Genomic DNA, 12365 nt, shown 5'->3' with positions numbered 1-12365 from the left:
AAGCAGAAAAAGGCCTGTAACTTTAAAATCAACATTCCAACAAAAGGAAAATATTAGGTACTATAAAAAGCCTTTCTATGAGCTTCCTGCTAATTAATTCCTGCTAGAAATTACACAGAGAGGCTTCAAAAGGATTATATTACCTCTTGGTTCAGGGTTCATTTTGAAGTAATTTTAGAAAGCAGCATGCAGAATTCTAGACACAGGTTGCAAATTAGCAACCAAGTCTAGTCCACAGTATGTTTTATTTGTTAACAACAACAACAAAATGGAATTGCTAACATTTAAAAATGGGAAGGTATCACAAAGTAGTTCGATTTCTAGCTTCTCTTGAAAAATCACATGATCTGACACTGCTGGATCTGTATTCCTTTGTGGAATGATAGGAATAGTGTTGGGAGGCAAGGCCAAGAGAGATAACTGGCTGATAAGTCTTGCAAAATAGCTCAGTCTAGCAGCACTTCAAAAAAAAATTTTTACTCAATCCCACATTTCTAATATTTCTGAGAATGGAAACACCAGAAGTGTAAATATATTCATTGTCATTTTGATCCCTGATACCGTCAACTCTACTCACCATGTGTCCCATACCCATCCCATTCCTTCACATCTATCGTCACCATTCTGGTTCCAGTTCTCATTTCAACTTGCATGAATCATCACAACAATCTCTGTGCTTGCCTGTCCAGATTCATCTTTCTTCCAATCTCTTTCATCAGTTTCACTGAACTCTCAAAACCTTAGTGGATTTTTAAAACTGTTTTCTTCCTTAGTTCAGGACTTTACAACTCAATCATAATTTTCCCCCAACTTCAAGCCTCTCTATTGTCATCTATGAGTTCTTTGTTGGTGTCACCCAGTTCCATGTATTATAGAATCCCCTGCTCCATCAGGCTTTGCTCTAATTCTCCTCATTTGGCATGCCCTTTCCCCCTTTTAAAAACATATCCAGATCTTACTTGTCCTTTTATTTTTTTATTTTTATTTTTTTTATTATGTTATGTTAATCACCATACATGACATCATTAGTTTTTGATGTAGTGTCCCATGATTCATGGTTTGTGCATAACACCCAGTGCTCCATGCAGAACGTGCCCTCTTTAATACCCATCACCAGGCTAATCCATCCCCCCACCTCCTCCCCTCTAGAACCCTCAGTTTGTTTTTCAGAGTCCATGATCTCTCATGGTTCATCTCCCCCTCCGATTTCCCCCCCTTCATTCTCCCCCTCCTGCCATCTTCTTCTTCTTCTTCTTCTTTTTTTTTATTAACATATAATGTATTATTTCCTTCAGAGGTACAGATCTCTGATTCTACAGTCTTGCACAGTTCACAGCGCTCACCATAGCACATACCCTCCCCAATGTCTATCACCCAGTCACCCCATCCCTCCCACCCCCCACCACTCCAGCAACTCTCAGTTTGTTTCCTGAGATTAAGAATTCCTCATATCAGTGAGGTCATATGATACATGTCTTTCTCTGATTCACTTATTTCACTCAGCATAACACCCTCCAGTTCCATCCACATCGTTGCAAATGGCAAGATTTCATTCCTTTTGATGGCTGCATAATATTCCATTGTGTATATATACCACTTCTTCTTTATCCATTCATCTGTCGATGGACATCTTGGCTCTTTCCACAGTTTGGCTATTGTGAACATTGCTGCTATAAACATCGGGGTACACGTACCCCTTCGGATCCCTACATTTTTATCTCTGGGGTAAATACCCAGTAGTGCAATTGCTGGGTCATAGAGTAGCTCTATTTTCAACTTTTTGAAGAACGTCCATACTGTTTTCTGCACAGTATGCCGAAGCTGCAGAAGCTTGCATTCCCACCAACAGTGTAGGAGGGTTCTCCTTTCTCCGCATCCCTGCCAACATCTGTCATTTCCTGACTTGTTAATTTTAGCCATTCTGACTGGTGTGAGGTGATATCTCATTGAAGTTTTGATTTGGATTTCCCTGATGCTGAGCAATGTTGAGCACTTTTTCATGTGTCTGTTGGCCATTTGGGTGTCTTCTTTGCAGAAATGTCTGTTCATGTCTTCTGCCCATTTCAGGATTGGATCACTTGTTCTTTGGGTGTTGAGTTTGATAAGTTCTTTATAGATTTTGGATACTAGCCCTTTATCTGTCATTTGCAAAATCTTCTACCATTCTGTCGGTTGTCTTTTGGTTTTGTTGACTGTTTCTTTTGCTGAGCAAAAGCTTTTTACCTTGATGAGGTCCCAATAGTTCATTTTTGCCCTTGCTTCCCTTGCCTTTGGCGATGTTTCTAGGAAGAAGTTGCTGTGGCTGAGGTCGAAGAGGTTGCTGCCTGTGTTCTCCTTTAGGATGTTGATGGATTCCTGTCTCACATTTAGGTCTTTCAACTATTTTGAGTCTATTTTTGTGTGTAGTGTAAGGAAATGGTCCAGTTTCATTCTTCTGCATGTGGCTGTCCAATTTTCCCAACGCCATTTGTTGAAGAGACTGTCTTTTTTCCATTGGATAGTCTTTCCTGCTTTGTCAAAGATTAGTTGACCATAAAGCTGAGGGTCCATTTCTGGGTTCTCTGTTCTGTTCCATTGATCTATGTGTCTATTTTTGTGCTAGTACCATACTGTCTTGATGATGACAACTCTGTAATATAGCTTGAAATCTGGAATTGTGATGCCACCAGCTTTGCTTTTCTTTTTCAACATTCCTTTGGCTATTCGGGGTCTCTTCTGGTTCCATACAAATTTTAGGATTATTTGTTCCAGCTCTGTGAAAAAAGTTAATGGTATTTTGATAGGTATTGCATTGGATGTACAGATTACTCTAGGTAGCACAGACATTTTAACAATATTTGTTCTTCCAATCCATGAGCATGAAACGTCTTTCCAGTTCTTTGTGTCTTCTTCAATTTCTTTAATGGGTGTTCTATAGTTTTTGCAGTACAGTTCCCTTGCCTCTTTGGTTAGGTTTATTCCTAGGTATCTTATGGTTTTGGGTGCAACTGTAAATGGGATTGACTCCTTAATTTCTCTTTCTTCTGTCTCATTGGTAGTGTATAGAAACACAACTGATTTCTGTGCATTGATTTTATATCTTGTGACTTTGTTGAATTCCTGTATGAGTTCTAGCAATTTTGGGGTGGAGTCTTTTGGCTTTTCCACTTAGAGTATCATGTCATCTGCAAAGAGTGAGAGTTTGACTTCTTTGCTGATGTGGATGCCTTTTATTTCTTTTTGTTGTCTTATTGCTGAGGCTAGAATTTTCTAGTATTATGTTGAACAGCAGTGATGATAGTGGACATCCCTGCCGTGTTCCTGACCTTAGGGAAAAGGTGTCAGTTTTAGTTTTAAATAGGAAAAAAAAAAACCCCTACCCTTGTACTTACCACATACCACATACCATACTCAATGGCATTGCATACTCAATAGTATGATAGAAATTTGTGGTAAGACTTTTAGCCCTACTTGGGTGAGGTATAAAAAAACCACGTAGGAAATTTTAAAAAGGAAAAACTGAAGTATCTTCTATCTAATCTATACCACTGACCTACATTGGAGTTGGTATCCATAGTCTAAGAAGTTGGCTAAACAGATTCTCAGGAAACTATCACTCTCTATTTAAATGAGCATTGGCAATTATTATTGGATAATAATATCTACAACTAAATGATCTCACTGACATACTATGAGATTTAGATATTTTTATCCAGAGGTTCCCTGAAACTTGAGAATTATTTCAAGTGTTCCTCTGGTATAAAAAGCTTGAGAAAGCACTCCTAGAGTTAAAGAATGCATAGGAAAACAAATCATCTGAACACCAAAATATTCACTGTTGAAGTGAAGACTGACTTAAACATTCTTTCCACTTGGCAAAATCCTCACTAATCAAATCAATAATGTTTTTAATTTCTCCAATATAATGCAAACCCATTATAAATCTATTGGAAAGCCAAGTTACAAGTCTGAGCAAAAGAGGCAGGATTTCATGAAATCAATGAAAATAATGTCTGATAACTGTTCAAGTCACATGCAAATCCACTAATAAATAAGGATCTAGAAAAATTAGATCAGTTAACTGAACAAGAGAAAACTCACAAGGATAACAACAGGTTGCTCAAAAATAATTTGAATATTAAAAGATAAAGAGAGGTTTATTTTGAAGTCTTTTAATATTTATTTAATATTTATGCTCATGCCACAAAAGTTAAATTATTTTCTCAGAAAGAATACTCAATATTCAATTAACAATTTCAAAACATTCAAAAAATGAATGTTTTGTTCATTGAAATTGTTCATAGTTGCAATAAGAGCTTATAATTTGTTACACTTATTTTCATAATTTTAGTGTCATTTAGAAATCAAACTTTTGCATCAAAATTGAATATGAATAACTAATATTCTTCTTAGGTAGACTGATTCCTTTAAGTGGCCTTTTTCTAGAATTAATTATCTTTATGTGATGAAAATTTCCTGTGTAGTTTTCATGTAAATTAGAAAAACAAACAATATATATAGCAAACACAAAAGCACATCAAACCTATGATTTCATGGATTTGATGGTTTAAGACAAGGCAAAGGGATTTACCCCCCAAAAAGATGTCAATATAGAAAAAAGTATGGGGAAATAAAAATATAGATGGTTTGTTAACATGGCAAACATTGAGAACTAGAGTGCTAGAAATTTGGGAAATACCTCTTTAAGGATAAGTTTAAGTCCCGTCTCCTTATGAAGCCATTCCTGAACACATCACTCTCCCTACAGTGACCACAACTTTCTTTAAACACAGGTTCTATACCATTTGTTAGCATCTGGGTGTCTTGTGGCATCTATGGCATTATCTTATTTTGGGATTTACCTCTTGATTCAGTCACTTTTCCAGAGTGAATGACTTGTTTTCCCAGTTAACCTGCTAAATTCCTTAAGGATTGTTCTGTATCTCATTATATCCTTCATAGCAACTATCTGAGAATGATTTCCTGCCTTAAAATCATGCTGAAGTATTCTTACAACCCAAATCTTTTTTGTTGCATATAAGTGATCTAGAAAGAAATTGAAAGGACCCAAAGAAAGATCTGTATAATAATTATTATCACTAGTTCACATATATACTCTAAAGTTTATTAGAAGATTACATATATTTAAAAAAAGATTACATACATCTGAATATAGAGCATTTAGTAGATACTCAACAAATGTAATCTTCCTTGGACTATCTACTGTCAGGTTCCATCCAAGCAAGCAAATACTTAAATATGACTTTCTACTCTCTCCACCAGAGGGTGCCAATGCCTCTATGTCCTCTAGACAGGTTCCCTGGCACCTCATATGAATAGAATTCTAAGCAGCCTTGTCTCAAAGACAGCTGAAAATGAGGAGGTGGGGCTTGAGATGAAAAGGAGAATAGGCTTGGGAATCATCTATATAGTGCTGATAGTTGATGCTATGAAAGTTCTTGAGGCTTCTGAAGAACAAAATGGTTGAGGATGAAACCTTAAGAAATGTCTACATATAAAGGTCCAGAAAAAGGGCAGAGAAGAAGAAGAATACAGACATGTTATCTTAAGGAACCCCAAAGAAGATAGTTTCAAGGATGTGCTAGTCAAAGAGTACATGTTAGTGAGAAATTGAGAAGCAAATGGACTGGGAAAAAGTCATTACAGCTAATCAAACAGTGAGGTTAGAAACAAAATTTAGGTTGGGGTGTAGACTTAAAGAATGAGTGGTAAAGAACAAGGAATAGACTCTGGACACTCAACTTATTTGTTGAAGTTCTGTGCAATAACAGGAAAAAAACGAAAAACAAAAAAGTACTGGAGAAGTACCAAAGATAAGTTTAAGAAAAAAATCAAGATCAAGACCTTGTTTTGTCAAAAAGCCATTTCTTCAATAAGGGTAACAATCTCAGCTTTAAATTATAAACACATAAGATCAATGAATTATGAGAGACTATGGACTCTGAGAAACAAACTGAGGGTTCTAGAGGGGAGGAGGTAGGGGGATGGGTTTGCCTGGTGATGGGTATTAAAGAGGACACGTATTGAATGGAGCACTGAGTGTTATACACAAACAATGACTCATGGAACACTACATCAAAAACTAATGATGTCACGTATGGTGATTAACATAACAATAAAATAAAATTTAAAAAAAGATCAATGAATTCACACTAAGATATGAATGATGGTCATTTTCCTTAGTTTCCTCAAGACTTGGCACTTTAAATAGACAAACTACAATCCAACAGACAAAAAAATAGGGTTCTTACTAATCTAAGCAACTGGTGGCTGAAATTGCTAGTAGGATTCATTCATTTGATAAATATTGACTGAGCACCAACTATAGGCCAGGTAATATCATATACTTGAAGGTTATAACAATGAACCAAACAGAAAACAGGTCTTAGCCCCATGGAGTTTATGTTTAGTGTGGTTGTCGTGAGGTTCAATGGTGGAAGTAAAGCAGGGGAGGGGATTGTAGAACGAATGGAAGAGGTATGCTATTTTTAAAAAGCCTCACTGATAATGTAACATTTAAGCAAAGACCCTATGGAAGTAAGGGAGTAAATCAAGTTGACTTAAAGGCAAAGGCCCAAGACAGATATGAGACTGACGAATGTGAAGAACAGCAAAGAGCCCAGTGTGGCTGCCCCAGAATGAATGACAGAGAAAGCATAGGAGATGAAGTCGGAGCAGTAGAATGGCCAGACTGTGTAGGACTTTGCTTTGTACCTCAAATGACAGGAAAACACTGAATGGTTTTGAATATGATCCAATTCACATTTTAAAAGCATCAGTCTGGCTGTTGAGCTAAAAAGAGACTAGAAGGGGAGGAGAGGGAAAAGGTGGAAGCAAATTAAGTAAGTAGCAGACTGTAATAATTCAGGCAAGGGATAACAGTGCCTTGGACTAGGGTGGTAGTGGTTGAAGTGGCTGGGTTCCTGGGATATTTTAAAAGTAGAGCTGATAATGTGCGCTGAAGGATTAGATGTGGAGTATGCAGAAAGAAAGAGGTCAAGGAAAACTCCGAAGGTTTTGGCTTGAGCAAGTGGCAGATAAACTTGACACTGAAGAAGGAAGTGTGGAAGATTAGGAGAAGAAAGGAGGGGAAGACAAAAGTTAGTCAGCTCCCATTACAGCAAGAGTCAACTATGCCTTCATTGTTAAACTCTGCCCCCACCCTCTAAAGGTATACTGGACCATTTGCCAAAGAGAAGGTACCATGTCTGCCTTTTAAGCATTCATTTCAATGTCTGATACATTATAAGCCTTAATAAATATCTAACTCATGCAGGTGTTATTTAGGCCCATTCAATGCCACTTATAACCTGTCTGTACCATAAATACCCAATCTCAGTAATCATTATTCACTGTAGCAAGTTCTCTCTAGATTATGTCTATTACTCCATGCTGTTAAATGCACTCATATAATATACTCATTGCTTTAAGTGTTCAATTTGGAGTGAATATTATGGGGGAGGTATAGGAGACTATCCACTAGAGGCTGGAAGAACAGAGGAAGTTCTAACGGAAGCCCAAAAGAAATGTGAGAGTGGAACCAGAGTGAGGTGAACTCTTTATCAACTCTGTCTCTTGTAATTCAGAGAGAAACCATCAGTTAATGGGGAAACATTTGAATTATTGAGTACAACCAATAAAAAGGGGAACATTTTAACTGTAAGAGAGAACAGTTTGAAAATTGCCTGGGAGAAAAACACAGCCATTTCACAAAGAGTGACGATATCTTTTTAAGCTAAGAGCTAATTTTAATATGAAGAGAAATATCTCCAATTTAGTCAGGGCAATGAAACTTTAACTAGGTTATAAAGAAATCAGCCTAAATGTCTATAATTTGACTGAAGCTGTTGAAGGAGAATGAGATTTGGGAAATTTCTGTGAATAAAAATTACAACACTCTCAAAGACTGTAGGACAGAAACTAATTATTGTACTAATCAATTTAACTAGATTTAAAGGGAAAACTAAATGCCAATGAGTATAATGGGACTTCTGGATCCCATCAGAAGTCCATCTAAATCATGACAGGAAAATAATAAAAGAGACACTGACATTATTAAAAAGGCTAGGATTATTTTTTAGAAATTTTTTGTGGATTGTTTTTAAGAAATGTGCCCTTAAGTAAATGATTTTAAAAGATGCAAATGTTTCTAGAAGACAATTAGAAGTATCTGTCAAAATTTAAATGTGTATTCCCTTAGACCAAGAAAGTCCACCAATAGACATTTTTCCTATATACACATATACTTTCATAGTTTCCCCAAGATATACAAAGATTATCATTGCACCTCTTCTTTTAATAGCCAGTAACTGAAAACAATCCAAATGCCTATGAAATGGGGACTGTTCAACAAATTATAAAGAATCTATGTTACAGAAAGAGATTTCAAATAAGGAAAAGAAGGCTAGAATAAACTGTGTGGAGTCAAATTGGAATTGGAGGTATCAGTATAACTCATGGTTTCTAATATATGTACACATGGATAAATACAAAAATATAGATGCGTATATAGGTGAGATATCTACATCTATATCTATCTATCTATAATTTCCTGTCCACTGAGCAAGCCTGGAAGCAATGACATTCCAGTATCAATGAGCACACTTAGGACCCAGATCTTGGTTTCTAAATACCATTCTCTCATTAAAAAGAACCAGGGCTCCTTAAAGAAATGGCTGATGCCAGAGCTAGGTAAGAGAAGATACAAAATAAGCCTAGAATATTTGGTGGTACCAAAAATTATGGGAGTGCTCAAAAAGTGATGAAGGCATGTCAAAAGGACATAGGAGCTAACCTGAATGAGCCCCCAATGGCTAAAGCTGAGAGAATTTGAACAACAAAATGAATAATGATAGCACTGGATTTTAACCCTCAGAATAAAGACCCCAAAGTCATCTTGTATAAATAAATGACTAAATAAATAAAAGAGAGGAGGAACAGCTCTTCCTCACAGAATACCTTTTAATAAATGTAGCAGAATGGACATAGAAAACTGCCATTAGGCAACACCTCAGTAATAATTGCTATAGTCAAGGACCATTGATGGATGCTAAAATTAGTATGTTAGAGTATGATGACAAAAAAGATTTGGATTGTCTTGAAGTACCTTCCCCAAGATAAAAGATAAAAATAGTAACATTACAGAGGAGAAAACTGACAGACACCATCTTAACCTTTGTGATCAAAATTAATCTTAGTAGATATATTGACATAAGGTACCCTGATATGAAGCCCTGAGACAGGCAGAGCATCATTTTAGTGGTATTTTGATTAAAAATGTAAAACCTGAGTCTAATCATTAGAAAACATTGGACAAAACCAATTTAAGGGACATTCTACAAAATATACAGCCTGGACTCTTCAAAAGTGAAAGAAAACAAAAGACTAAAGAATGATCACAGATTGAAAGAGACATGACAACCAAATGCAATGCAATGTCCTAAATGGAATTCTAGAACAGAAAAAGGACAATATTGGGAAAATTGGCCAAATTGGAAAAAGGCCTATAGGTTAGTTTATAGTATTGTATCAGTGTTAAATTTCCTTATTTCTATAATTGTACTATAGTTATGTCAAAGTGTAGAGTGCTAACCATTACACCATGAGACCCGCTTGTACTATAGTTATGTCAAATGTTAACATTAGGTAAAGCTAGATTAAGAGTATATGAGAACTCTATGAACTACATATGAATTGTGATTTCATAAAATTTGATGAACTTTCTCAAGGCTAAAAATAATATCTATTTTTTTTTTAAGATTTTATCCATTTGACACAGAGAGAGCGACAGCGAGAGAGGGAAAACAAGCAGGGGGAGTGGGAGAGGGAAAAGCAGGCTTCTCGCAGAGCAGGGAGCCCGATGCAGGGCTCGATCCCAGGACCCAGGGATCATGACCCGAGCCGAAGGCAGACGCTTAACGACTGAGCCAAAATAATTCAATATAAAATGTGAAAAAAAAGAACAAAGTGGATCTGTATACATTTATATGAAAAAAAATCAAGATATCAAGATGTATTATTGGAGGGAGAGATGAGCCATGAGAGACTATGGATTCTGAGAAACAAACTGAGGATTTTAGAGGGGGGGGAATGGGCTAGCCTGGTGATGGGTACTAAGGAGGGCACTTACTGCATGGAGCACTGGGTGTTATACGAAAACAATGAATCGTGGATCACTACATCAAAAACTAATAATGTATTTTATGGTGACTAACATAACATAATAAAATGAAATTAAAAAAAAGATGTATTGTTTTAAAAAAGTGAAAAAGAAAAAAAGCAATGACCAGAATGCTGTAATATGATCTCTTCTAAGTGATATATTCATGTACACATATACATGGATATATATATATATATACACAATCATATATGTCTATACATATTGGGTATATAAATAACCATTTTGTTGTAAGGAAACAAAACTGTTAAAACTCATAATTTGGGAGGAAAGGAAGTGAAAGGAAGAGAAGCGAGTGAGACTTTTATTTTTCAGTTTTCAACAAGTCTGCATTTCTACACAAAAAAGGACCCTCTAGACAAGAAATTATCATCCTTTTCTTGGTGTCTTTTCTATACCTCCCTGTATTAAAATAAAGGAATAAAAGAAAACTTGAAAATATTTATCATATAATTTAAAGGTTTGCTTTTATGGAAAAAAGTAATTAAGTCTTCAGTGCTGTTGCTTAAATCTTCTGAATAAACTATATTCTTTTGCATATAATCCCCAGTATTCTATGAGTCTGGTTCACATTAGTTCTGGAATGAAAAGTTTTCCCACTCACTTCTAGTAGACAATAAAACCTAGCATTTTGTTGTAGTGAAACAAAGAATATGTAGATAATTCTTGTGTATTATGAAAGTTTAACTAAGAATCACATCACTTTTTATGTGAAGGACCACATAGTAAATATTTTGTTTTGTGGGATACATATCATCTCTGTCACATATTTTTTTTTTCTAAATAGCAATTTAAAGATACAAAAACCATTCTTAGTTCATACTGGGTTCCCAACCTGAGGGACATGGACAGCTTACTGCAGGATTCCAGACATTATTCCACCTCTAGGCTGAATAAATAACATATGTCTTATATTATATAATGCTATTTCTTGAATAGCTATAGATACTTCTAGGATTAGAACAAAACAAATTATTTAAAAAGCATTATTGAATTCATATAAACTTTCTGTCCTTATTAATTTTCTTAATCAGTGAATACCAAAATTGTAACTGGTCTTATGTGGGGTGTTCATTAGATGTCTTAATATTAAAAAGAACTCCTCATACAAAGACTCAGAAAATATACTTCCACACACTTCCTTAAAGGGATTACTTAAGGTTGCAATTCAGTCAAACAAAAGAAGAAGCCATGAGATCCAGAGACAGTAGATCAAATTCAGAGAGTAATAATGAAAAGTCCAAGAATGAGACTTATAAAGAAGACCTAGAAAAGAATGAGTTTCCACTGAATGAAAGGAATAGAAAAATGTACAAATGTGATAAAGACATATTTTGTAAGGGAAAAAAATTTTACAACGTGGGAACAAAAAAGCTAAATAAGAAACTTAAGTCAAATATGAAATAATCTAAAATGTGATATGGTCTTAAGCAGTTAAAGGAGCATAAAGGAAAGAAAGATTGTTTGACCTCGATGACGGGAAAATTCTTTGGCTCTGGAGTTGTGACACTGGACTATCAAAGTAGAAAATGTCAATCTAACATAGAACTTGTCCCAGCAATAAAGGACTTTTATGTCATAATTCTGTAGATTCTCTTTATTGCTTTTCAATATTTGGAAACTTTCTAGAGCAAAGCATAGAGAATTCGGTTACGATTGCAGAACAAAATGAAAATAACATCAATGATAAGGTAAAAGTAAATGTGTTACTGAAAATGGCACAGTCCTGAAAGGGAAAGGAGATGAAAAGTTAGCAGCATTAATATCTTTATCTTACAGAACAGAGTATCAAAAAACACAAAAGTTGACAGAACAAAAAGTAGAAGTTAAAATGTTAAAGTAACAATCATAATCAATAGATATTCTAAAATATTCATATATTTAAATATAGTTATTAACATGTTATAGGTTTATATAATTGATATAAATATATCTTTTATCAGATATATTTCTATCACAAAGCTATCAAATATTGGGAAGAAAAGAGGAAGTAAGAGAACATCGTTAAGTTAGCTAAATCCTCATATTCCTCAGCAATCAATAGAACTAAAGTAATTCAATAAATAAAAGGAGTTATGAGCATATTATTTGATCACAAAGAGATAAATATTGAAAGATTAAAAAAATAGTAAAAAATCCACAGTACTATAAGCTGATTCTTTGAAAGACTAATAAATATTAAAAT

The 12365-nt window shown here is 35.1% G+C and overlaps 1 protein-coding gene across 1 annotated transcript in view; it reads right to left on the bottom strand.

The window, feature by feature from the left end:
- HPSE2 (heparanase 2 (inactive)) overlaps positions 1-12365 on the bottom strand; it is a 681364-nt gene that overhangs the window by 256197 nt on the left and 412802 nt on the right. The gene's annotated exons all lie outside the window — the stretch shown is intronic.

This window comes from Callorhinus ursinus, unplaced genomic scaffold, assembly GCF_003265705.2.
Source record: "Callorhinus ursinus isolate GAN/ISIS: 27379988/994484 unplaced genomic scaffold, GSC_fseal_2.0 scaffold20, whole genome shotgun sequence".
Lineage (NCBI taxonomy): Eukaryota > Metazoa > Chordata > Mammalia > Carnivora > Otariidae > Callorhinus > Callorhinus ursinus.
This window is presented reverse-complemented; position numbering and strand designations above follow the sequence as displayed.